The sequence below is a fragment of the Rhinopithecus bieti genome, unplaced genomic scaffold (genome assembly GCF_001698545.2).
Source record: "Rhinopithecus bieti isolate Rb0 unplaced genomic scaffold, ASM169854v2 scaffold_14215, whole genome shotgun sequence".
Classification (NCBI taxonomy): Eukaryota; Metazoa; Chordata; class Mammalia; order Primates; family Cercopithecidae; genus Rhinopithecus; species Rhinopithecus bieti.
Window position 1 is genome coordinate 1,388,106 of NW_016808057.1, and position 24,395 is coordinate 1,412,500.

A 24,395-nucleotide genomic window follows, 5' to 3' on the forward strand; every position below is an offset into this window, starting at 1 on the left:
ATTTCTTAGTTTGTCTTGAAAGATGTAACATGAACTACAGTTATATGAGAAAATGTCCCCAAATTTAGAGATGCATGCTAAAGAACAAAGGGTAGAAATGACACGATGAATGAAATTTGCTTTAAAATACTTTAGTCAAAAATACAGACTAATTAAAACAAGTAGAGCAATAACAAACAACAAAACCATTATTCAGTATTTAGGATCCAAATATAGAGAAACAGAACCTTGTAACATTTCCCTAATCCTTGATCACATAGATTTCATAGGAAAAATTTTTGAATGCCATCTGTTGAGAAACAATTTTTCCACTTACTGGAAGCTTTCAGGGAATGCAGAGCTAAATAATTTTTTCTTGCAACAATTTGCTTGCTTTGTTGGGATCTCCTAAACAGAAATGTTCTATCTGCCTTACGAACTTGTGCTCTTAAAGTGACTGCAAACTCAGAGAGCTGGCCTCTGGAGCCATTGAAATTGAGTTCCATTTCCCACCTGCTTATCACCTCTCTGAGATAATTTCATTTGAAAGAAGTGTTTCATGTGAAAAGAAACTGTAAGAGAGAAAATTAAGGAAGTGAGGATAATAGAGGAAATTTGTCAAATAATAAACAGCAGAAGTCTAGTTAACTCCACGAGATGTTGGCCTTGCTTACTCTATTCCTTTTACTGTGAAAATGAAATAATGAGCTCTATGTGTGGAACGTTACCAAAAAAGAGTAGAGACTAGGTCAGTCCTGTTAATTGCTGTAAATTGCCATATTCTTTCAGTAGCTAAGCAAGAGGGTCTCTTAGCAGTTTGAGTTAGGTTAAGAGAAGAGAATGATAACCTAACAAACATTGAACTAGGGACATGTGCCCTCCTAACGAGGCCACGTTACTCACACGGGAAACTCCACTCTTACTGTTATGTAGGTGCCCGCTGCACTGCATTCCCCCCAAATACCCCTCTACAAGTGTATGCCCTGTGGGAACAGAGTCTCTCTCCTGGAGGCTTTTCCATGATGACACACACAATTTTGAAAATTAGACCTCACAGAATTGGTCCAGAAAAGTCACTATATATATCTAAATGGATTACACGTTTATAAATGTGAGAGTTGAAAATATAAAACCTCTGGAACACCACGTAGAAAAAACCTCTGTGGTCTTGTTTTAGCAAATGTTAATATTTCTTAGGTAGGACTCAAAATTCAGAAATGATAAACTACTTGATAAAACTTTATCAACATTAAAATCACATGCCCTTCAAAATATAATTTTAAGGCAGATCAACATGCAGGCCACAAACTGGAAAATATTTCTAAAACCTACATCTAGTTAATAACTTTGTCTTTAGTGACAGATTATTGCTCTGTTGCCCAGGGTGGTCTCTCAAAGTGCTGGGATTATAGGCATGAGCCACCGCGTCCAGCCATGTGTGATACTTTTAGGGTAGCCCTAGAAAACTAATATACAACCCAACAACAAAATGACCACATCCAAAGAATGATACAAATGCCAAATAAGCACATAGAAAGAGGCTCAAAATTAGTAGTCATTATAGAAATGCAAATTAAAACCATAGTGAGAAACTACCATATGTTCACCAGAATAATGAAAATTTAAGTATGTTATTAAACATGTGGTGCTAATAGAATTCCTGTACATTGTTGGTTAGAATGCCCGATTTTACAGCCCCTTGTAAAAACAATGTGACAGTGTCCTATAAGTTAACTAGACCTATAACATATATCCCAGAAATACCACTTTTTTGGTATTTACCTAAAATAATTATTCATATATATGTGTGTGTGTGTATGTGTGTGTGTGTGTATATATATATCCATTCAAAATCCTCTCAGATGCAGCTTTACTTATAAAAAGCCAAAACTGAAAACAATGGCAACAACTGAAAAACCTGCAAACTTTCCATAACTGCTGTATGAATGTACGGATGTATGAGATATCCATACAATAAAACAATGCTCAGCAGTGAAAAGGAATGAACTAGGAATCCATGTGACAACATGGACGATTATTAAATGCATTCTGCTAAGTAGAATACCCACACACAAAACCAGCATGCTCTATGATTTACTTTTTGTGAACATCCATAAAAGGCAAAACGATAGTGGTAGAAAACAGAACAGAGTGGACAGTGGATAGAACTGACAGCAAAGGGGCATGAGGGAACTTTTTTAGGGTGACAAAAGTGATCAATATCATGACTGTGGTAGGAGATCCATGACCCTAAATATTTGTCAAAGCACATAAAAATGTACAAAGTTGGTGAATTTTATTGTATATAAATAATACCTTAGTAAGAATTATAAAAATAGCATAATCCTGTTTTTATATAATCATGTACATATTCCTATGTACCTACCTATCTAATATTTCAAGTTTATGTGCTGGGAGAGATGTCTGAGTAAAGTATATGCAGGGTTAATAGTCATTTCTGGATAGCATAGTTTGAGGACTTATTTTTTTAACTGTATATGTTTTGCTGCATTATTTGAATTCTTCCTACTACATCTTTTCATAAAAAAATACTCTTTTGGAACAAATGTAAAAAATTGCTAATTATATTTATATATATTGTGCTAAAATATACCTTCAAAAATTTTGTACTTGATCCTCAAATGCCAGAAAATCAGACAAGGGAGCGTATGATACTTGATATTCAATCTAGGCATTAGTGAGTTAGGAAGAATTTACTTTCTAATCTTTTTGGTAAGATCTGGTCACTGTTACATGAATTATTTTATTTCAACATATATTGGTAACATTATCTGATGTTATCAAAATAGAAATGCTTTCGAGCATTACTCACAGAATAAATTTATCTCTGATAGCATTATTTTACTTTCAACTTTAATCCAAAAGTAGATCATATCTCATCATCTCCTTTAGTATTTCAGCAATGTATTGTGTTTTAAAGAGATTCCCTGGTGAAATGCATTTGGGTAGCTCTGTTTTAGAAAGTAGAACCCATGTCCTAAAATATACAATATCACTAGTGTAAAGCCTTTCAGTGTTACTCAATTTTCCAAATAGTAGCCTATAAAAATTGGGAGTAGCCACACTTGAAATCTACCCTCTTAGATCCTGCGATATAGCAGATATTAAAAGTTTGTCCAAAGGTTATCATGTTTATTAAGGTATTCTCTCTCTCTCTCTCTTTCTCTCTCTCTCTCTCTCTCTCTCTCTCTAACACACACACACACACATACACACACATTTCCATTATCTCACTCATATCCCACTTGCAGTCAAATGATGTATTCAGTATCTCTAGTGGGAAATATTATCCATTGTGCAAGTCTAAGTTTCTTTAATGGCTTTTCAAAATTATGTTTTCTGTTTCCCGTCAGTTACTCATTTTGGTCAAACTTTGTTATTAACCATAGCATTTTATTCATTTATTTCTTTAATCTTCCACCAATTCCTCCATTTAAGAGCTTTATAGATTTAGATCTTGTCATAAAAAAATAGAGACTATTTTCTAAGATAGCTTGTGGTATGGTTTGGCTGTGTCCCAACCCAAATCTCATCTTGAATTCCCACGTGTTGTGGGAGGAACCCAGGGGGAGGTAACTGAATCATGGATACAGGTTTTTTCCACGCTATTCTCATAATAGTAAATATGTCTCATGAGATCTGATGGCTTTAAAAAGGGAGTTTCCCTTCACAAGCTCTCTTCTCTTGTCTGCTGCCATGTGAGATGTGCTTTTCACCTTCCTCCAGGATTGTGAAGACTCCCCAGCCACATGGAACTGCAAGTCCATTAAACCTCTTTATTTTGTAAATTGCCCAGTCCCGGGCATGCCCTTATTAGCAGCATGAAAACAAACTAATATAGCTTGTTATCCTTTTTTAACATGTGAATTTTTTTAAAAAAACTTGAATGTGACTACTTTGTTTTAAAATTATTTTACAATGATTTTTTCCACTTTGAAAAAGGAGAATGATAATGCTAAGATACCTATAAGAAGTTATAAGTGTTAACTAAAAAATGGTCCCTTGAAAATGAGATCACAGAATCAATAGTGTGTGTTTTACACCATGGAATACTATGCATCCATAAAAAAGCATGAGTTCATGTCCTTTGGAGGGACATGGATGAAGCTGGAAACCATCATTCTCAGCAAACTAACACAGAAACAGAAAACCAAACAACACATGTTCTCACTCGTAAGTGGGAGCTGAACAATGAGAACACATGGACACAGGGAGGGGAACATCACACACCAGGACCTGTCTGGGGGTAGAGGGAAAGGGGAGGGAAAGTATTAGCACAAATGCCTAATGCATGAGGTGCTTACAACCTAGATGACAGGTTGATAGGTGCAGCAAACCACCATGGCATGTGTATACCTATGTAACAAACCTGCACATTCAGCACATGTATCCCAGAGCTTAAAGTAAAATTTAAAAAAAGAAAAAAAAAATAATGTGTATTGAACAGTAGTATACATAAAATACATGTTCGTGCACATATATACCTATGACCCCATTATGTATGTGCACTAAGCACTAAAGAGACTTAAAATACAATTACATAAATATGGGATATTGGTGTATCTAAGTTATAACCAAATATGTGCTTTAGTGAGAACATTACACATATTTGTGCTTTATATGTATTTCCCCATGAGGTTATATGTTACTGAAATAGAAATAATGACTTGAGTAGCATATTTACACAAAAATAAATTGCCTATATTTCCCTTCTCTGTCTTTATACAATAGTCCCTCCCTTGTCTGCAGGACATACATTCCAAGACTCCCAGTGGATTCCTGAAACTGCATATGGTATCAAACCCTATACATATTATGTTTTTTAAATCTGATAACTGTGACTAATGGGTGGGGGTCATCTAAATGTGGATACACTGGTCAAGGGAAGATTCATGTTCTAGGCGGGATGGAGCACGGCATGGCATGAAATTTTAGCTCCACCCAGAATGGTGCACAATTTAAAACTTATGAATTATTTATTTCTGAAATTTTCCATTTAAGAACTTTGGACTATGGTTGACTGCAGAAATTAAAACCACAGAAAATGAAACCAGGAGTAAGTGGATGGAGGGGGGGTGCTACTGTACCTAGGAATACATTATCCATTTCCTAATCAGGTCCTAGGTGTACCCCTCTGCTTAATGCTTAATTGGGAAGAATTCTAGGTTTGCTTTTGGGGTTCAGGGATTCTCACATATTAATTCTCCTTTAGCCTTTTGCCTTATTTCAGTGTCTCTGACTGATGAAGTAGACAGTCATCTAGCTTGAGGTCTCCTTGCTTTGGGGGAACAACTTCTGAAAGTGGATGTGACACAATTTTGTGTTCCAGAGTATGTATATTTTGAAGAGAAAGCAGGCCATTAATGCTAAACACACAAAGACGTTTGGTGGCATTGCAGATCCTGTAAAACCTATACAGAGATTTTGTGTGTGTGTTTAAGAGAGACCTTTTAGTCAGCCAGTCAAACACTGTACTGGTGTCTTCAACCACTACTGACCAGAAAACTTGCCCATATTAAAACTTTGCAATTTGCAATTGTAAAAAGTAGAAATGTGTTAACTCACTGCTTAATTAAAAGTAGTAATCTCTAGCTATACACTCATACATGGCAAAACAATAGATGCCACCTTCTACCACCAGATATCATGTGAAATGTATTCATGAATCCATATATCCATACAAACTATGGATATTTTTTAATAAAAGCAACAATGTTAGCATAAAGGAATCCGTGTATCAAGCATGAAAGGTTTTCACTGAATATGCAAAAAGACAAACGATAGAACTAGAAAATGAGATATGCAGGTTAAACTAGTGTGTCTGGAGCTGGCTGCATATGTAAAGCTTTCAACAGAATAATGTTACACTTTACTGACAATGAAATGTCCATTACGTAGAAGAATAATCATTATCATTAAGTGAATTTCTTTCTGAGTACATTTTTCACTGTGAGCAGGCTCATCTCTTGGGACATTTGCAAGGTAGCCTCTGTAAAATTGTTTAGATCAAAGAAAGTCAGAGCACTGGTTGTTTGATTTAGTTGTCAAATAAGAAAATAACTTGAAGAGAGATTTTTAAAGCAAGCTGAGGTGGATTTTTTTCTGGTTCTTTAGGACAAAATTACGTACTTCTTTCTCATATTTTCATTGAAATAATCTAAAGGATAAATGCATACATGTTGAAATTTTATTTTAAATAATCAAATCCTATTGTAGGTGACTCATTCCCATCATCCTTATATGCAGAGATATCTACTACATATCAAGGTAACTGCTCAAGATGTCACATTGGTCAAAGGAAAATTAGAAAATTCTATTGTAAAGTATGCATTTCTATTAATAACATTTAAACTATGAATAAAAGCCAACTTTTAAAATTCAGTCATGGAAAGTTTTATTTTTTCTAAAGGTGGTGGTATTTGATTTTGATTTCACACCTTTTGTTTGTTTCTACCTTTCCTGAGACTTTCATAAATACTTCATATAAAGACCTCTCAAAACACTTTTATTTCATGCTCTAGTTTTAAAAGTTTTCTTTGAATTAGCAATGTTAAATAATTACAGGAAGAAAAATCATTCAGAATTTGTTCATTCCTCAGCTTCACTTTTCCTTCATAAAAATCTAATTTGAAGAGTAAGGAATGCTCATATTTGGTCAAAGAGAAAATTCATGTATACTATGGATTAATAACATCATATTCCAAACAAACATATGTCTTCTGAAGAAAAAGTATTATAATAATAAACATAATAAGTTAACATTTTATGAGTAATTATTACGTCCAAGGCTAATTTAAATTTAGTCTTCACAACCATCATGTAAGGTACTATTTTATCTCTATTTTTCAAAAACAAAAGCCCAGAAGAATTAGGTAATTTTCTGGTAAACAGAGAAGCCAGGGTTCAAATTCAGACAGTCTGATTCCAGAGCCCATATTTATACCATTAACCTCTACTGTCTCACTGTGAATGACTAGCCAAACTATCACATACACAGGGAGAGGAAATATTTGTTGAGTGTATACTTGCACTGATTGGGTGTGTTAGTGGGATTCTTTGATCTTAACCTATGTTGGTTTTTCTCATTTGTGTTGTATAAAGGAGCTGGAAGGAAAGTAGATGTGAACAAGGTTTCCTAGAGTAGGTGGCTCTTAAAATCCAATTTTCTATATTTAACTAAACTGCTTTGTTTTGTCACATAACTTTTTCTTTAAGGAAAATATTAATAGCAATAGCTAATAATGATTGTTCTTAATCTGTAACAGGTGCTAAACTCAGTGCTTTACAATCATATCCATGTTTATTGTGTAGGGCTCCAAGGCCCACCTATATTTCCAAATATTATGCCATATCTTCTTTCAAGATAAAGCATATTTTCTAAGAACCAAGATTGAATCTAGAAAACCAACTAGATCTATTGTGTGTATGTGATGGAGGTAGAGGGTTGGAGTGTAAAACAGTTGGTAATTAATGCATAACCCAATTAATCTGGTTAAAAGATCATCAGTATGACCAGCTCAGGAAACAGTTCATTTTATTATTTCAATCGGCAATTGAATTAGATCCATTCTGCAATTATCTAATCAATTTCTCAGCAGTAGACTGCATAATAGCTAAAAACTATCAGCCACTTAGAGCTATATTGATAGGTATTATTTTAATTACACATCACTAGCTCATTTCCCAGGATGTAAACTGTGCTTTTTTGTATCTATCATAAAATATATATGTTCTAGTCTCCAAAAAATGAATCTGTGATTTAATAATTTCCAAGTCTTATTTGCAAAATAAAAGTCAGTGTATTTCCTAATTATTCATTCTAATCAACTGTCGATTTTAGTACACTAAGCTGTGTTAGTGGTTATACTTTAAATACGGTCAACTATTATTCCATATCTTCTCTCATAAGAATGGCTGTGTTTCAGTTTTCCTACCAAGTTTTATTATACTTTGCATTTCCACTATATTCATTGCCTTAGACTTAGATTTTAATGAATATGTCTGAATTTTATATTTAGATCTTCAAACAGTAGAATAATTCACTGCATTAAAAAAATCCTAAAATTAAAACACAGTAGGCAGAATATAACACTTCATTGTGGCTAAAATTAAAAATCTTTAATTTTAGTAGATCATTTGTTGCAGTGCTACTTCTGTGTCGAGTCCCAATCTTTATACGCACAAGGTTTTTAATAGATAAATATTCGGAGGACATTTAATCTGCTATATCAGAGACATTTCACATCCTCAAGAAGAACCACATCATAAAGATAGCTATTCATATGCCAGAGAAACAGGAAAGGTTCTCAAGGAGTTACCTAATCCATAGTTTTACAATTTAAACTTGAGTAGAAAAATACTAGTGGCCTAACTTTTCCTTCTCCTCTTCTTTTAAATCACCAAGTACAGTATCATTTGGTAACATACAGAGTAACTATCCCCTTTATCTTCGGAATGCTCTGCACAATTCTCATAAATCTCTGTATTTAAATTCAATATTCAAATTAATCTCAATAGAGACCTAAAATCCCATCTTCTACCAAATTCTCACTGTCTAGCAAATATTCCAGAGAAAATTATTGCCTCTCTACAATCTGCTATCAAACTGCTTTTCCAGGCTTCTCTCACATCTACTGTTACTCTAAATGAGCCCTGAACCATATTTTCCCTAGTTTACACTATACGCTCACATAGTCCCTAGTCCTGAAGACATTTCCTTTTAGCTCAGTCTGCTAAAATCAGCATTGTTTCTATTTTACCTCCTTTGTAAAGACTTCCTTTATCACACCATATCCACAAGTGGCATGCCATTTCTGCTTTTCTCTGGCATTGTGCATCTCCTGCATATTACTGATCATGTACAATGCCATTCGAGTAGAATTTGATTGAATATGTAAACTGTAAAACACGTAGAAGGTAAATGACAAATGTTTGTTGAAAGCATAACTGGGGGCCAGGATGAAACAGCCTAAGGGAGGCCACCATTTCTTGACGGTACATTCTTGGCATCAGGAATGACAATTCCCTCTGTAACACAAAGTGTAATTCTGAGTAGAATAAGAATGATTCCCATACTGCCCAGTAAAGACCAGTGTGGTTACATGGTCAGAGCCTACCTCAGCATTGACTTTTATTATGAATACCTCAGCTTAGTTTTCAGGATGGTATGTCTTCAACTGTGGTCCATGGATATCTTTCATCAGAATCCACCTGAATGCTTGTTGGAAATGAGGCATTTTGACTTTGCAAAAGTAGGCCCCAGGAATTTAAAATTCTAACAAGTACTCCACATGTACCATGTTGATTCTTATACTAATTTAAAGTTTGAGAATCATGATTCCAGTCCAACATTTAGCTTGGTAGATGTTAATAAGGAGTAATTTTTTAAAGGCTCTATGGGTGAGATATATTTAAGAAACTCTATGTTAGAAGTAGTTAAAAGGGTTTACAGCAGAGCTTCTTAGAGCTTTTAGTAAGCTATGTGTTGTGAATATTCACAAGGGGAGCATAGTTTATTGTGATTTTCTATGGTAGGAAGCATCCTCTCCAACCGGTTTCTGGGAAAATAAGCCTCAGGAATTTGGCTCCAGCAGATGCTTTTCAATCCAGAGTCAGCTGTGTGTGATTTGTTGGACCAATGAACTTGATCCATCAAAGGTGATGAAATGAACCCCTAATGATCTCTGAATGTTGTATGGAGATAGGATGAGAGAGACAGGCTTTGGAGAATGAGAGACACTGTCTTCTTTTAGGTAGTCTCTCTCTGCTCATTTCTTAATGCTATTTGCTTTTCTTTTTTATCTTACTTTTGAGGCATTCTATCTTTTAATTTCAGGAATACTGAGTGTAAGTGGTGTGTGTTTGTGTGTGTATGTATATATATAAGAGGGGAGAGAGAGGCATTAAAAAACTATGTACTCATAATCCTAATAATATTAGAACATAGCTTTTTACGTAGAAAACTGGACTTACATTCCTGCTTTGGTACTATGCATATGAGTCAAAATTGCATAGCTGTTCACCTCTAAAATAAAATACCACAAGACCTTATTATATACATAGAAAAGTGGAATAAATGTAGTTCCTAAAAACGTCAGAATAAAAATTTATAATCTGATGATTTACAGTTCATTCCATGGTTTTAGTGTGTAAAGGATAAAGATATCTAGTGGAAACAGATGAATTGGGTCAAGTAAGATTGGAACCCATTAAAATTCTAGCCTGAACCTTGGCGGTCTGGAGAAGCTTGGCCACCCAAGTGATATATTATATAGGCCATTATTTGCCTCTGAGTTTCCTAACTTTTTCATGTGACCGAGAAAATGGAACGCTCAAAAATCCTCCCCTAAAACCCCTCATTTTGGAATCCATGTTGGAACACTTAAGGGATTGAAAATCACTGAGTAATATTTGCCTACTTGAGGTTTAAAACAAATCCTTAATGCAAAGAATTTTAAATAAATCAGATTCTTAAATGTATCCCAAAACTCACTTTGTCATATGATGCCTAACATCTACAGGTATGTTTCCATTCAAGATAATCACTTCATCATTAAAACAAGGACATCAAAATAAGCCTGCATTCATTAAGTATTCAAAGAGGGAAATCTGCATGCTTTTCACTTGTTTGGAACAACTAATTTCAAAAGATGTAGTATATTTATATGCACAAAGCAGTATCCCCTAATTATAATTTATTTTGCCTATTCAAGAAAAACACAACAGATGTATTTCTACCAACTCTTGGATGGTCACATGGCAAAAGAACAATTGCGTGAATTGCTTCAAATAAATGTTCAAGCGTTTCGACATCAATACTTTTTCAGCATATCCTTGTTGCCATATTATAGCATTTAACCCTAACGCTATCTTTGTTGAGAATGCAAATGATGAACAAGATGGTTTATATTCTACTCAGATCTCTTTCCTCTGTGATCAGTAAGTATCAGAAACAGAATCATCTACAGATAGCAGAGCAATTGCATTTTAAATGTCACATAGCTGCCTTTATTATTCCAGCTGGCATGTGGAAAGAAAGGTCCCTCTGTTAATGAGACTAACACTGCCAGTCCCATTATAATGGATTTAAGCAAATAAATAACATGTTTGCCATTTCTGCTCTTGTTTTTCAAGCACTATTTTTGTCACCGATCTCATTGCTACAGACATTTCAGTGGAATAACTATAATTGTTGCCGGGCTTAGGAAATGAAAATTACACATGGAGTCCCTATTTATTTTAGATAATTTAGCATATTAATCCAAATTGTCCTCAAAGCCTGTCCTCCCCAGGGGTCTTGTTCACACTTGCCATCAATGCTAACATGACAGAAAGATACAATGGGTTAGGTTCAGTGGTTCACTAGTGTGTGGCAATGCCTCTTGCGCACTTGACAAGAGAGAAATAATAGCCATATTACTTCAAAAGACAAAAAGTCTCCTGCAAGCCAGAAAACGGATAGTACAAGATCCATCTAAATTATTGCCAAAATTGATTCAAAATCAGGACCAGTGATCTCCGGTGTTATGTAATTCAGGGAAATTAAAAGTCCACTAGGAAAAAGTGCCCCTCTGTATTCAGAGGCTATAAATATCATTTTATGGAAAAGTCATGCTTTTCTAATCGCTTCAATAAGTCAGTATGTTTAGACACTGACTCTCTGGCTAAACGGGCAAGCCACACTATACGATCCATTCAATCTTACTCCTTTCCAATTTAGCCACTCTCGTCTAGGCACTGCATGAGTCACATTATAGTTCTTGGACATGTTGAGCTGTCTTTTCACTATCTACAGGTTTTCTGTGTTACCTAATGTGCTACCTAATGAGTAGCACCATTTTAAAAATATCATCTTGTATTGATGACTCCCAAATCTAGAGTTCTAGCTGTACCTGTTCCTATAACTCTAAATCCAAATATCCAACTGCTTAGTTGATTTTGCTGCATGAAAGCTTAAAATACGTCTCGAATGAGTGTCAAGTGAGTCAAAACACAACTCTTTATTTACACGTTACCAAAACGTCTCTTTACTCAACTTCCTGAATTGATAAATAACTTATCATCCACCCACTTGCTTGAAGCAAGTCCAGAAGAATCCTAGGCTTCTCTATTTTCTTTCTTCAGGACTTCCCAACACCCACAAAAACATGTCAGCAACACACAGACCTGTTGGTTCTTTGTCCACCCTAACCCTCAGTCTGTTTGCTTTTCTTACCTCCACTACTAACAATGTGGTATCAGCTAGTCTTCTTTTACCTGGACTCCTTCAAATAGCCGTTGTCCAGTTCCTCCCTTCCTCTCTCTTCTCTCCCCTTCCTTCTCTTTCCTCTCTTCTCTCCTTTCTTTCAAGAACAGAGAGCTCCTGTACATCATTTTATAATCAATGAAGCCAGCCTCCTAAACTGTTTTGAACAGAAAACAAAATGGTGGAAAAGGCATATTAACATTTTTATCTTACAGATAGCTATTAAAGCTCAGAGAATAAATAGTGTCTTGTACACACAGTGATGTAAATACAGAGTTAGAGAATGCAGCAATAGGTTTCTTGAAGTGCAGTTCAGAGAACCTGGAAACTCTTCTATATAACATAATAACAAGCATAAACTTTGTTAATTCTAAGTATTTTTAAGTCTGTTGTATTATAATGATTAGATAGCTAATTATAATATTATATGGCTAAGTCATATGTCATTTTATTTTGGTTTAGTAAGGATATAAGCACTACATAATTCTAAATATTTAAGAGCTTTCAGAGTTCATCTAAAGACAGAGAAATACATACTTTCAGTTATCTTCATTGCTCAATAATTTAAGAACTAATGCAGCTTAGAATTACTTAATTTTTAAAAGGAAACTCATATTATTTCATCTACCTGGGACCAGGTAAATAACAAATTGGTTTACAATCCATAAGTAAATAGCCTTGAGATCATTTTGTACTGCACATACTAAGTTTTTTCTAAATGTATTATCTATTTTACTTTGTTGTGGTTGTTATGTTGTTTTGAGGTATTTGTTCGGGGTTTTTTTTTTTTGGTGGTGAGAGGCAGGAGATACAGAAATAGTGACATTTGTGCACATTCCAAAGCTGAGAAGAAAAATCAATATTAAGAAGCAACTCTGAACATGTTTATCTCAGTGTGTTTCCTTCTAAGCTCCAGTAATGAGCCTCTAAAATTGTTATAGTATACACAGATAATAATCAGTGAGTTTTTTCACATAGCTTCTGGAAAAACTGCTTTGTGTTCCAGTTTTAATTAGTGTATTATTATCCATTGCTAATTTGAGGGGTTTAGGCTAGAATTAGTGCACAGCTGCAGAGAATGCAAGCACATGAATTGCTGGATTAGCTGGAGTTCAAACAAAGGGGAAGGAGTAAATGAGGGGAGATGCAACAAACCATATCCTTCAAATAACTTCCAAAATTTCCCAGCTATTACCTATAATTTAAAAGTAAATTCCTCGATGGGAAGGAAGCTGTGTTTCTAAATCTGGATTGTTTTATAATAACAAAATACAGAATTACCTCTTTCTTGTTTTTTTTTTTTTTTGAAAGATTTAAGACATTTACAAAACTAAAGAGAATAACTTAACACAGACTCACTTACCTACTATCAAGATTTAACAAATGTCAAAATGTTGCCATGTTTGCTTTATATTTTTCTAAAAGCAATAAAATTCTGCAGAAGCAGTTAGGCCCCTTTGGAGTCTTCCTAAGCCTACTCTTCACCCCATTCTCTTCTCCCTCATCCCAAAGGTAACCAGAAATCTAGAGTTGGTGCAAGTACTCCCCACCTAGGTGTTTGTGTTTTGTCAGATGTTTATAGATTTATAACATGTACAGTTTGTCCCCATGTTTACACCTTACATAAATGATAATATGCTATATATATTACACTACTGCAGCTTATTTTTTTGTCCAATCTTATGTTTGGATGATTTCTCAGTTATGAAACGTATACAATTGAGTTTGTTCATTTTAACAGCTGTAATGAAAATCATGTCTTTTTAGTGTACATGTGCGGTGATAGGAATCATTTATAGCAGTTTCTCAAGCACGGCAGTGCCACCCCAGGAGCATTTGGAAAGCCAAGAAGCATTCTTTTGATGACGAAGTATTAGTTTTCTAGGGCTGCCATAACGAAGTGCTATGATTGGGGTAGCTTAAAGAATAGAAATTTATTGTCTCCTAATTCTAGAGGCTAGAAGTTTGAGATCAAGGTGTCGACACGATTGGTTTCTTTCGAGGCCTCTCTCCGTGGCTGTAGAGGCTGTCTTCTCTGTGTCTTCACATGGTCGTCCCTCTGTAATATGTCTGTGCCTGTCTCCTCCTCTTATAAGGACACCAGTCATGTTGGATCAGACCTTACCCTCATGACCTTAGTTTAACTTAATACCTCTTTAAGACCCTATTCTCCAAATACAGTCATATTCTGAGGTACTGGGGGTTACAACTTCACCATATGAATTAGGGGATAGGGATACAATTGACCCCCCAACACAGGTTGCTTCTGGATAGAGTGGCAGGGGCCAAGGGCCAAGAAACCTGAATATCCTGCACTGAGCAAAGGCATGGTCCTGCACCCTGGAGTGTCAATAGGACACTCCTTTAGGAGGTAAACCAACAAGTAGAATTCGTGGGTTGGAAGCATTCATCTGTTGTTCAACTTTATTAGATACTATCAAAATACTCTTCAAATAATTGTACCAATTTAAATTCCCAAAAGCAGTGTCTAGAAACTCAAATTTCCTCCATCCTTGTAAACAACTGGTGTGTTCTCACACTTTTAAAATATATGCTGACATCATGGGATGACATCATTGCTTCAGTTTTCATTTATTTGATTCCAAATGAGGTTAGATATATCTATGCATATAAATATATACAGGAATCATTCTAGTTGTCTGCTCTGTGAACTCCTTTTTTGTAACGTTTACCCATTTTTAATTTTATATTTATTCTTTATGTTCTAGATACTGTCCTTTTGTTGCCTCTACATTTTTCCCATACCTTCTCCCAGCATGTAAACTTACCTTTAACTTTGCTTCTGGTGTCATACTGAAGAATAGTTCAATGTAGTAAAATTTATCAGTAATTTTCCTTGTGTAAGTGGTGTTTGAACCATACCTAAGGAAGCGTTCTCCATCCCAAGGTCATAAAAATATTCTCTTCTATTTCTTTCTAAACATTTCAAAATTTTGCCTTTCAAATGCAGGTCTTTACCTCATTTTATTTTTGTTATTATGCAAGGTAGGAATTTATTTTTTCAATATGAATAGACAATGGCCCCATCATCAATGAGTGAATATATAATTTTCCTATCTTTCAAATAATAATTTCCCAATGAAGTATGATTCTGTTTCCGAGTCCGCTATTTTGACCCATTTGTCTATATGTCTATGCTCTCATCTGGAATGTCATAACTGCTATAACTTTTTGATGTCTCAATGTCTCCTAGGGAAATTATCTCTCCTTATTGTTCTTCAAAATTGCCTTGGCCCTTACTCCTCCATCCGAATTTTCCAATTAGCTTGTCATGTTAATGATAAGGAGAAATACATGGGCATTTCCTTGAAGTACATTAATTTTACAGTTTAATTTGGGGAAAAAGTAATCCTTAAATATTAAGTCTTCCCATCACGAGCATCTTATATCTTATTAATTCTGGCTTTTAAAAAGTTATGGTTTTAAAATAAAATGGTATAATTTATTCGTGTATTAATACACGAATAAATTATACTATTTTATATTTTATCTTTAGTTATAGTTATGTATATTTTATATTTTATCTTGAGTTATATATCTTAAAATGTCTGTTGCTCTTATCAGTGGTATGTTTTCTTTGATAAATTATTATTTTGGGTGTTAATGGGTTACTAAGGAGGTACTCTTGATTTTTGAATGTTGGTCTTAGATTCCAGCACAGTTACTAAATTTTCATTTTAGTTCTCACAACTCATCTCTAGCACTTCTATCTTTCGCTTGCTTGCCTTCCTTCCTTACTTCCTTTTTTCCTTCCTTCCTTCCTTCTTTCATTTCAATAGCTTTAGGGATACAGTGGTTTTTGGTTACATAGATGAATGGTAGAGTGGGGAAGTCTGGGCTTTTAGTGTAAATAGTGTACGTTGTACCTAATAAGTAATTTCTCATCTGTCACCCCTTCCCCTTCTGAGTCTCTAATGTCTGTTATATCACTCTGCATGCCTTTGCATACCCATAGCTTAGTCCTCATTTATAAATAAGAACAGGCAGTGTTTGGTTTTCCATTTCTGAGTTTCTTCACTTAGGATTCTATTTCATATGCATATAATCATATCAAACACAAATTATTAAACATTTTCTCTTTTAAATTCTTCCTCTTCTTCATATTTGTACATTTGCTAGAGCTTTTGTAAAAATGTTGAAGTGTGTCAACTGATAATTTTATCTGTCTTTTAATGAGGATGCTTTCAAGTTTAACCATTAAGTATAATGTTTGTTACAGGTTTTTAATAGATACCCTTTAACACTTTCCTACTCACAGTTTGCAAATATTTTTAAAGATTAATCACTTTTATTTTAACCCCAAAATTCTGTTCATATCAAAATTATTCAATGGTTCATATCATTTAATCACTTAATGAGGTGAATTTTATTACTGGTGCTTGAATTCCTAAGACAAACTTTCACTGGTAAAGCCATATTATTTATTATTATTTATTTTAAGATAGATTTGTTTTTCTCATATTTTATTTGCATGCATTTTCATTACTATAATGTATCTACAATTTTCTTTTCTTGTATGTCCTGTTCAGTTTTGATTTTGTTAATAACTAAGTAATATCAACTTTGTATCAAAGTTTTACTAGTTTCAGAAAATAATTTGATTAGTACAGCAGAGACATCTACTTACTTCACAATATCTCTCTCAATCTCTATTTTCTCTTTCTTTCTTGATAGGAGATCTCTGATGATATTCCGGCATGTTTTCTGCTCACTCTTACCTAGGTGTGACCATGCCGTAAGTTCTGTGAGAGTTCTTGTGCTCTCATGTGAAATGCTTCTCATGATTTTATGCATGCACAAAATTGAAGCCTGATACGGTGGCTTTGGGTCTAGTTAAAGAGGTATAAACAGAAGTGCTACAAGAGATCTCTAGGAAGGTCTCTTAAAAGAGAAGGTGTAGACTTTAAGTCTTCTCCTTTCCTTCTGTGTGTGGCACATTGGATATGATTGTTAGACCTCTGCCAGCCATATTGAACCATAATATGATCTTGAAAATGGAAGTCCATATACTAAAGATGGTGGTGGAAAAAGATTAGAACCTGGCTGGCTGAAGACACTGTGAAGTCAGCCTGGCATGCCAGCCATGAAAAGTGTATGTGTATTTGTGAGTAATGAACTTCTATCTTGTTTAAGCTGCCTTGTCTTTAAGGTTTTTAGGCATATACAGCTGAATCTAATGCTTATTAATACTGGTAGCATTTGTATTCCTTTTATTTTAGTCACTGAAATGATGGATTTAAAGTAAGAATGATCTATTACTTAGTTTGTTAACAATTTTCTGTAAATCCTTTGGCTTTCGATATACAGTTTGTTTCCTTCTCAGGAAAAGGGGCTCAAGGTAAATACAGAGTTACTGCTCTTCAAACTCTCATGGAGAAGTAGATCTGCATGGCCCAATGGGTGGACCGTGGTGCTCAAGGATGTAAGCTACTCAGATAGAAATGATCTACTTAGAAAATAATCAGTAACAAACCCATAGAATTTCAAAGTATGAAGTAGAAATAGAATTATTAAGAGACCTGAGAAATTCAGAGCCACAGCAGAACTAGAATATCATTTTCTGCAGTCGGCCTTCAGCTCACCAGCCACTTCGTGCTCATCCTACCTGATCGGCATGATATTATCGATGAAATGGCTTCATGTGACGTTCTCCAGGGCATCCATTAGAGGAGTTTCATACTGGGCAGAAATAGTCTTGCCCTAATACCTTCACCATGCTCAGGCATTAGCTAGGTGCAGTTTGGAATGAATAGCCTTGGCATGAATCCCATGAGGGATCTGAAGATGCAACAGTTGTAGGCTGGCAGTCAATTATCTCACCTCCTCCCCTGCAAGCAAGTTCTTTTGAAGGAAAATCTGGAAGGCATAACTTCCTGACTGTCACAAAGCCTGAATTCCCTTTTGTCTGATAGTAGCAGGAACATCTATATATAAGTAGTGAATAATACATGCTATATTACAAATGCTATATCTGATATACTTGATATCAAAACTGCTATTAACACCACAACTAATTATCTGGTTGTTAGATTACTGATTATCTAGATTACTTAGTGAATTATTTGATCATTATGCAGGCTATGTTTCTTACTGTTTCTTCTTCAATTCTGTTTTATCTGTTTTTAGTTTACTATGCTGTATTCAATCTCAGTTTCCTGGAATTTTATAAACACAGTACACTTCTTCATCAGTAAATGTTAGATTTTTTTTTTTCCCATTTTCAAGGATATAAAAATAAAAATCGAACCAACATTCAAATAGCAGAGTTCTTACAATTGGGTATATTCAACCTGAATTTCATAAAATAAAAAAAGTTCTCAGCAAACAATTTGCAAGTATGAAAGGTAATAATAAAGAGAAAAGAAGAGGAATCATTGTGATAATAAAACATCCATATCTCCCATTGTCTTTTAGTGAAAGCACAAAAAGTATTCCTGCCCATGGGTGCAGATAATGCAGGAACTACAAAATGTACACTTCTTATCTTTTCTTGCTTCCGCCAAGACCAGTTCTGAAGGGAAATAAAGCAGAAACTGAAATTTATCCCAAATATTAAAATCTTCAGAGTCTTTTAGGGACACTAACATCTAGTTGTGTTGATTATGTGTATAGTGGAAGGATGTTAGAGTAAGTGGAGGTGGAAGTCAGGAGATAGGAGGGGATTTGTCAGAGAAGCAAAGTTTTAAGTTCTGCTGTTGTCTCTTTCCCGCATTGCCTTGGAATAGTCTTTCCCTGCCTCATCTTCACATAAATCAGGCTCACCTCACCTGTGTTAGAGAAATGTTAGCAGGCTAGCACAAACAAGCTATTGGGTAAAGAGCTAAGAGAAACGGTACAGACTCACAACTCTTCAATTGTCTACCAAAATTTCAAATGCTGTCTTTCATTTACTTTGAAGATATTATGTGTAGATTTTAAAATTATGTCTCTGTTAATGCTTTAATTAAGAGTCCTTTTGAGCGCATTTTCATTGTCTGTAATTTTTCTTAGTTTTCATTCAGGCTGAATTATTGCTTTATGAGTATGGTTATTTTCATTAAATACCAGACATTGTATATGAACAATTATTTTTTAATTGATTTCTCAACAAAAAACTGGCAAATCAAACCTGGAAATATAGGAAAAAATAATATATCAGGACCAAGTGGAAGGTATCCCATACATTGCCAAGTAGGTTCAATGTTTTAAAATAATCAATATATTTTACTATATCAACAGGCTAAAAAAAATTATATAATCTCAATAGAGGCCTAAAAAGCATTTGACGAAATTGAATATGTTAATATTTAAAAAAATATTTTCTCAGTCAAATATGAATTGAAGAAAACTTCTTCAACGAAATAAAAAACATTGACTTTAAAAACATGCAGCTAACATTATACTTAAGAGTGAAATACTGAATTTTTTCCCCTTAAGATTAGTATCAGGCAAAAATGTCTACTGTTTTCACTTCTGTTCAGTGCAGGTACTAGCTACTGCAATAAGTGAGAAAAAGAAATAAAAGGCATCTGGATTGGAAAGGAAGAAATATAACAGCCTCCATTCACAAGTAACATGACAGTCTGCATTAAAAATCTAAGGAATGTATAAAACAGCTCCTAGAACTGATGGCTAAGTTTCAAAAGATCACTGGGGACAAAGTCAATATATAAAAATAAATTCTTTTCAATATACTGGCAATGAAAAATTAGAAACAAAACAGTGCCTTTTATAATAACATTAAAATATTAAATACTTTGTGAGAAATCTAACAAAATATATGTCAGATTTGACTGTTACAAACTATACAATTTTCACAGATTGGAAAAATCAATATTGTTAAGTAGCTAATTCTCTCCAAAAATGTTCTACAGATTTGATGTAATCCCAATTAAAATGCCAACACACTTTTCATGAGAAAATCAATCAAAAGCTTGATTATAAAGCTTGAATGGAAAAACCAAAGAAAGAATAACACTCTCCATCAAAAAATGGAAAAAATCAAAGTTGGTGAACTAATAGTGCCCAACCTACTGAAACGCTACAGCAATTAAGACAGTGAGACAAAGTGAAAAGACAAACAAAAAGATCAATGGAACAGACTAAACAAACAGTCCAGAAACAGACCCACACATATATCGTCAGTGGACTTGCAACAAAGGTTTCAGGCAATTCAATAAAGAAATTAGTATTTTCAATAAGTGTTATTGGAATAATTGGACAGCCGCACGCAAATAAAGCCTCAACCCATATATCACATCATGAATGAAAATTAACTTGAAGGATCAGAGACTTAAAACTGTAACATTTTGAGGGAGAAAGCGTAAGAAAAAATCTTAGTGGCCTTGGGTTACGTGGAGATTTCTTAGAGCAATAAAAAGCAGAAACCATGGAAAAGTGATAAATAGGACTTCATCAAGATTAAAATTTTTTACTCTTTGAAAGGCTTTGAAAAGGCAGTGAAAAGACAAGCCATAGATTAAGATAAAATATTTTCAGAGCACATAGCTGATAACAAGAAAAAAAATTTGTATTCAGACTATGTAAAGGACTCTCACAACCAAACAGGAAAACAAGCAAAACATTAAAATTATAGGAAAAAAAAATTGAACACCTAAGAAGATAAACTGACAGAAAATAAGTACATGAAAAGAAATTCAACATCATTAGTTATAAGAGAATTGAAAATTAAAACTGCAAAGAGATACCACTACATATTTAGAATAGCTGCTTTTCTGTTTTTGTAAAGTAAAAGAAATCTAACCACACCAACTGCTAGCCAGTATACAAAACCACCAGTACTCTCATATATTATTGGTAGGAAGGCAAAATGATATGCTACCACTTTGGAAAAAGCAGTAAACAGTTTAAAGTTAAACATATAATATGCTTCAATAATCCCACTCCTAGGAATTTACCCAGGAGAAATAAAAGTATGTGTTCACACAAAAACCTATACAAAAACAAATTTATCAGCTTTGTTTAAAATACCAAAAACTGACAAGCATTTAAATATCCACAAGCTAATGAATAATAAACTGTTGTACACCCATACAATGGAGTACTACTTAGTGACAAAGTAGAATAAATGATTGCTTTATGCAAACACAGACATGCATTTCAAATGTACAATATTAAGTGAAAATATACAGATTCAAAAGGCAACAGCTGCAGGAGTCCATTAATATGACATCCTAGAAAGGACAAAACCATAGTGACAAAAATCAAGTCAGTAATTGCCATGACAAGGTGTGGAGGAAGCAGACTGATCACAAAGGAACATGAGAGAACTTTGGGAGATGACAGAAGTGTTCCATATCTTTATCATAGTGGCAGTTAAATTAGTGTATGAATTTGTCAAAATTTATAGGACTGTCCACTAAAAAGGGGGAATTTAACTGAATGTAAATTGTATCTCAACAAAGCTTCATTTGAAAAAAATCAATCATTTAAGGACAAACATAATTTTTTACATTTGTTTTTAGCATACAACTAGTGGCACTAAAATTGGATCAAAGTGACTGCAGGCTGGTGTGAGTCCCTGCAACAGCTGGGCTCCAACTATATCAGCCTTACTACCCTAGGCGATGGAGGAAGGCCTTCAGAGTTCTAGCACGAAGTGCGTGGATATCCTAACCCTTCATGATCCCTGGACTTCAATTTTTGTCCCTATCATTTTGTAAGTCAGTCACAGTTCTGCTCAGCTTCTTAGCTTCTCACTTGCCTTTTACAATCTGCAGCTGCTATTGGGAGAAACTGTCTCCAAGCACTGGGCTCACTTATCTGTGTTTCTTGTTTTTTCGTTGATCTTATTCCTAAATATTCTTCACTGTTTTGTTAGCTATTAGGTATCTTCAAGCAAAGATAACTATCATTTTAAACTGTCCAGATTGTACAGTCATTCTCTTCTGTTTTATTTTTCTGCTTTTTTCTACCCTCATCTCTACTGCAACAGTCAGTCTCCTTGTGAGAGATAATTTACCTATTCTATCATCACGCAGGAGAGCTCTGCCTTTCCAATGTTTATTTTCCAAGGGTACTTTAGTCATCACCATTTCTAATCAATAGAAAAGTGGATGTCCAGGGCAAGAGTTTTTGGGGGGTTTTGTTTGTTTGTTTGTTGTAATTTTTAATCCAGTAACAGCCATTCATTTACCTTCCACTGAAGAAAGCTTAGTCTTGACCATGTATCTATAAGGGAGTCTGAGTAATGCAGTTACAGATGCCCAGCCCAAGAAGAATGAGACACCAAGTGCTTTTGTCACATGAAGCTCCCAAACAATATGCTCAATTAATATTTCAGTTCTTATAGTTCATGGATTCAGAGGTCTGCTCTTCATCTGAATCCTTAAGATGACAAATTTTTTTTCTTGTTTTGCAGTATTTTTTCATGACTACTTCATGATTAATTTTAAGAATTTGTCTTATAATAAAGAAATATCTATCTGGGCTTACCCTTTGGACATCTTCATGGCTTCTGGCCTATTCCTCCTCCTACAGAGAAGATCATGTTTAACTTCTAATCTAATTCTCAGGGTTTATCAAATTTTGTCTACTGCCATCCTGCTGGCCTGAGGTGAATTCTTTGCTTGGTCCTGACCCTGCATTTGCTTTGCATTTTAATTCTTGAATGTTCACCACCACCTCCCAGAACAACCCACTGACTCTCTGCTTGGATTTCTGCTACTTGTAGTGGACAGTCTCTTTCTGTTCACAGTCAGAAATCACAGACGTTGTGAAAGGAAGGAGGAGACAGTATTGTGCTGCTTCAGAATGAAACTCCCTCAGTCCTGAGAACAGCTGCCTGACTGGTTTTAGTAAGGACAATTTTCTGAACCGGGGTAAAGCAGTAGGGAAGAAGTAAAGGTCTTTAAACCATTTTGGAGTGGACAGATCTCCCCTGTTTCTAATTATATGGAACCTGGAAGTCATTTTAGTTTTTGTGGTTTAATTCTAAGATAATTGAAAGCTCCTTCATTGTAGTATTAGTTAACTTCAAGTCTAGTATTGGTGGCAACACGAGAATTCAACTTTTCTGAGTTTTTCAATAATATTTTAGTGGAAAAATTGGGATAAGCTGGGTTAATGACTATTTTCTTCACTGTGTTTTAAATCAGAATATTTTTATGTTTGGCCATATTTTACATTTTTTTTTCCATCACTTAATTTTGAATTATCTTTTGAAATTTTTTTCTAACTCTTCAACCTTCTCTATCCAGTTTAAGATCACTAAATTTCAGACCCCCTAATGTCTATAGCACTTGGATAAACAAGATAAATAAAATCAAGGGCATAGCATTGGAATGTGAATTGCATTATGCATTGAGAATGATTCAGGATCTGCCAAACCAGATGAATAATAAAACAGCAACAGAAATACTTTCCACTGGTATCTTCACAAATTCAGAAGACCACATCACATGCACCGAAGGCCACATTTTATGCCAGTCTGTTAAACTCTAAATGCAAGCTTTTAACATAAAAATGAAACAGGGAGTTACATGATTATGTAACCATATAATTTCTTCTTTTGTGTGGGTGCTTTTGTTTTTGTTTTGCCTTTCACTCAGTGAGTTATTACTAGTTTAACACCTTCTGTTGGGATGAAAGAAACAAAAGGAGAAAGGACAGGTTACCCTTTTAACACAGTCCCCAAAGAAGGACAAAATGGAGCATCTTTTAACACAGTCCCCAAAGAAGGACAAAATGGAGCATCTTTTAACACAGTCCCCAAAGAAGGACAAAATGGAGCATCTTTCATCTTTCATGGTTACTGTTTGTGGAACTATAATTAAATCCTCCAGAATAATCATTATAATTCATATACTACATATCAGTTACTCACTCTTTTATGACATAAAACATAATGGTCCTTTCTGTATCTATGTAAATAAACCTCCCCCACCCTGTATCTTCAAGAATCAGTGTGACATAGCTCCCAAACTAGATACTCCATTAAATTGATGAGTAAATAAATTATAAAGATCAGCAATCCTTTCTAATTTATATGCTACTTAAAGGTGTTATAATGCAAAACTTGCTTGTATCATTTCCGAGCATTCCACTCATCTAAATTAAATACAATTCACATATTTGATGGATAGATTTGCTATTTATATTTATATATCAATGACTGCTTCCTTTACAAATG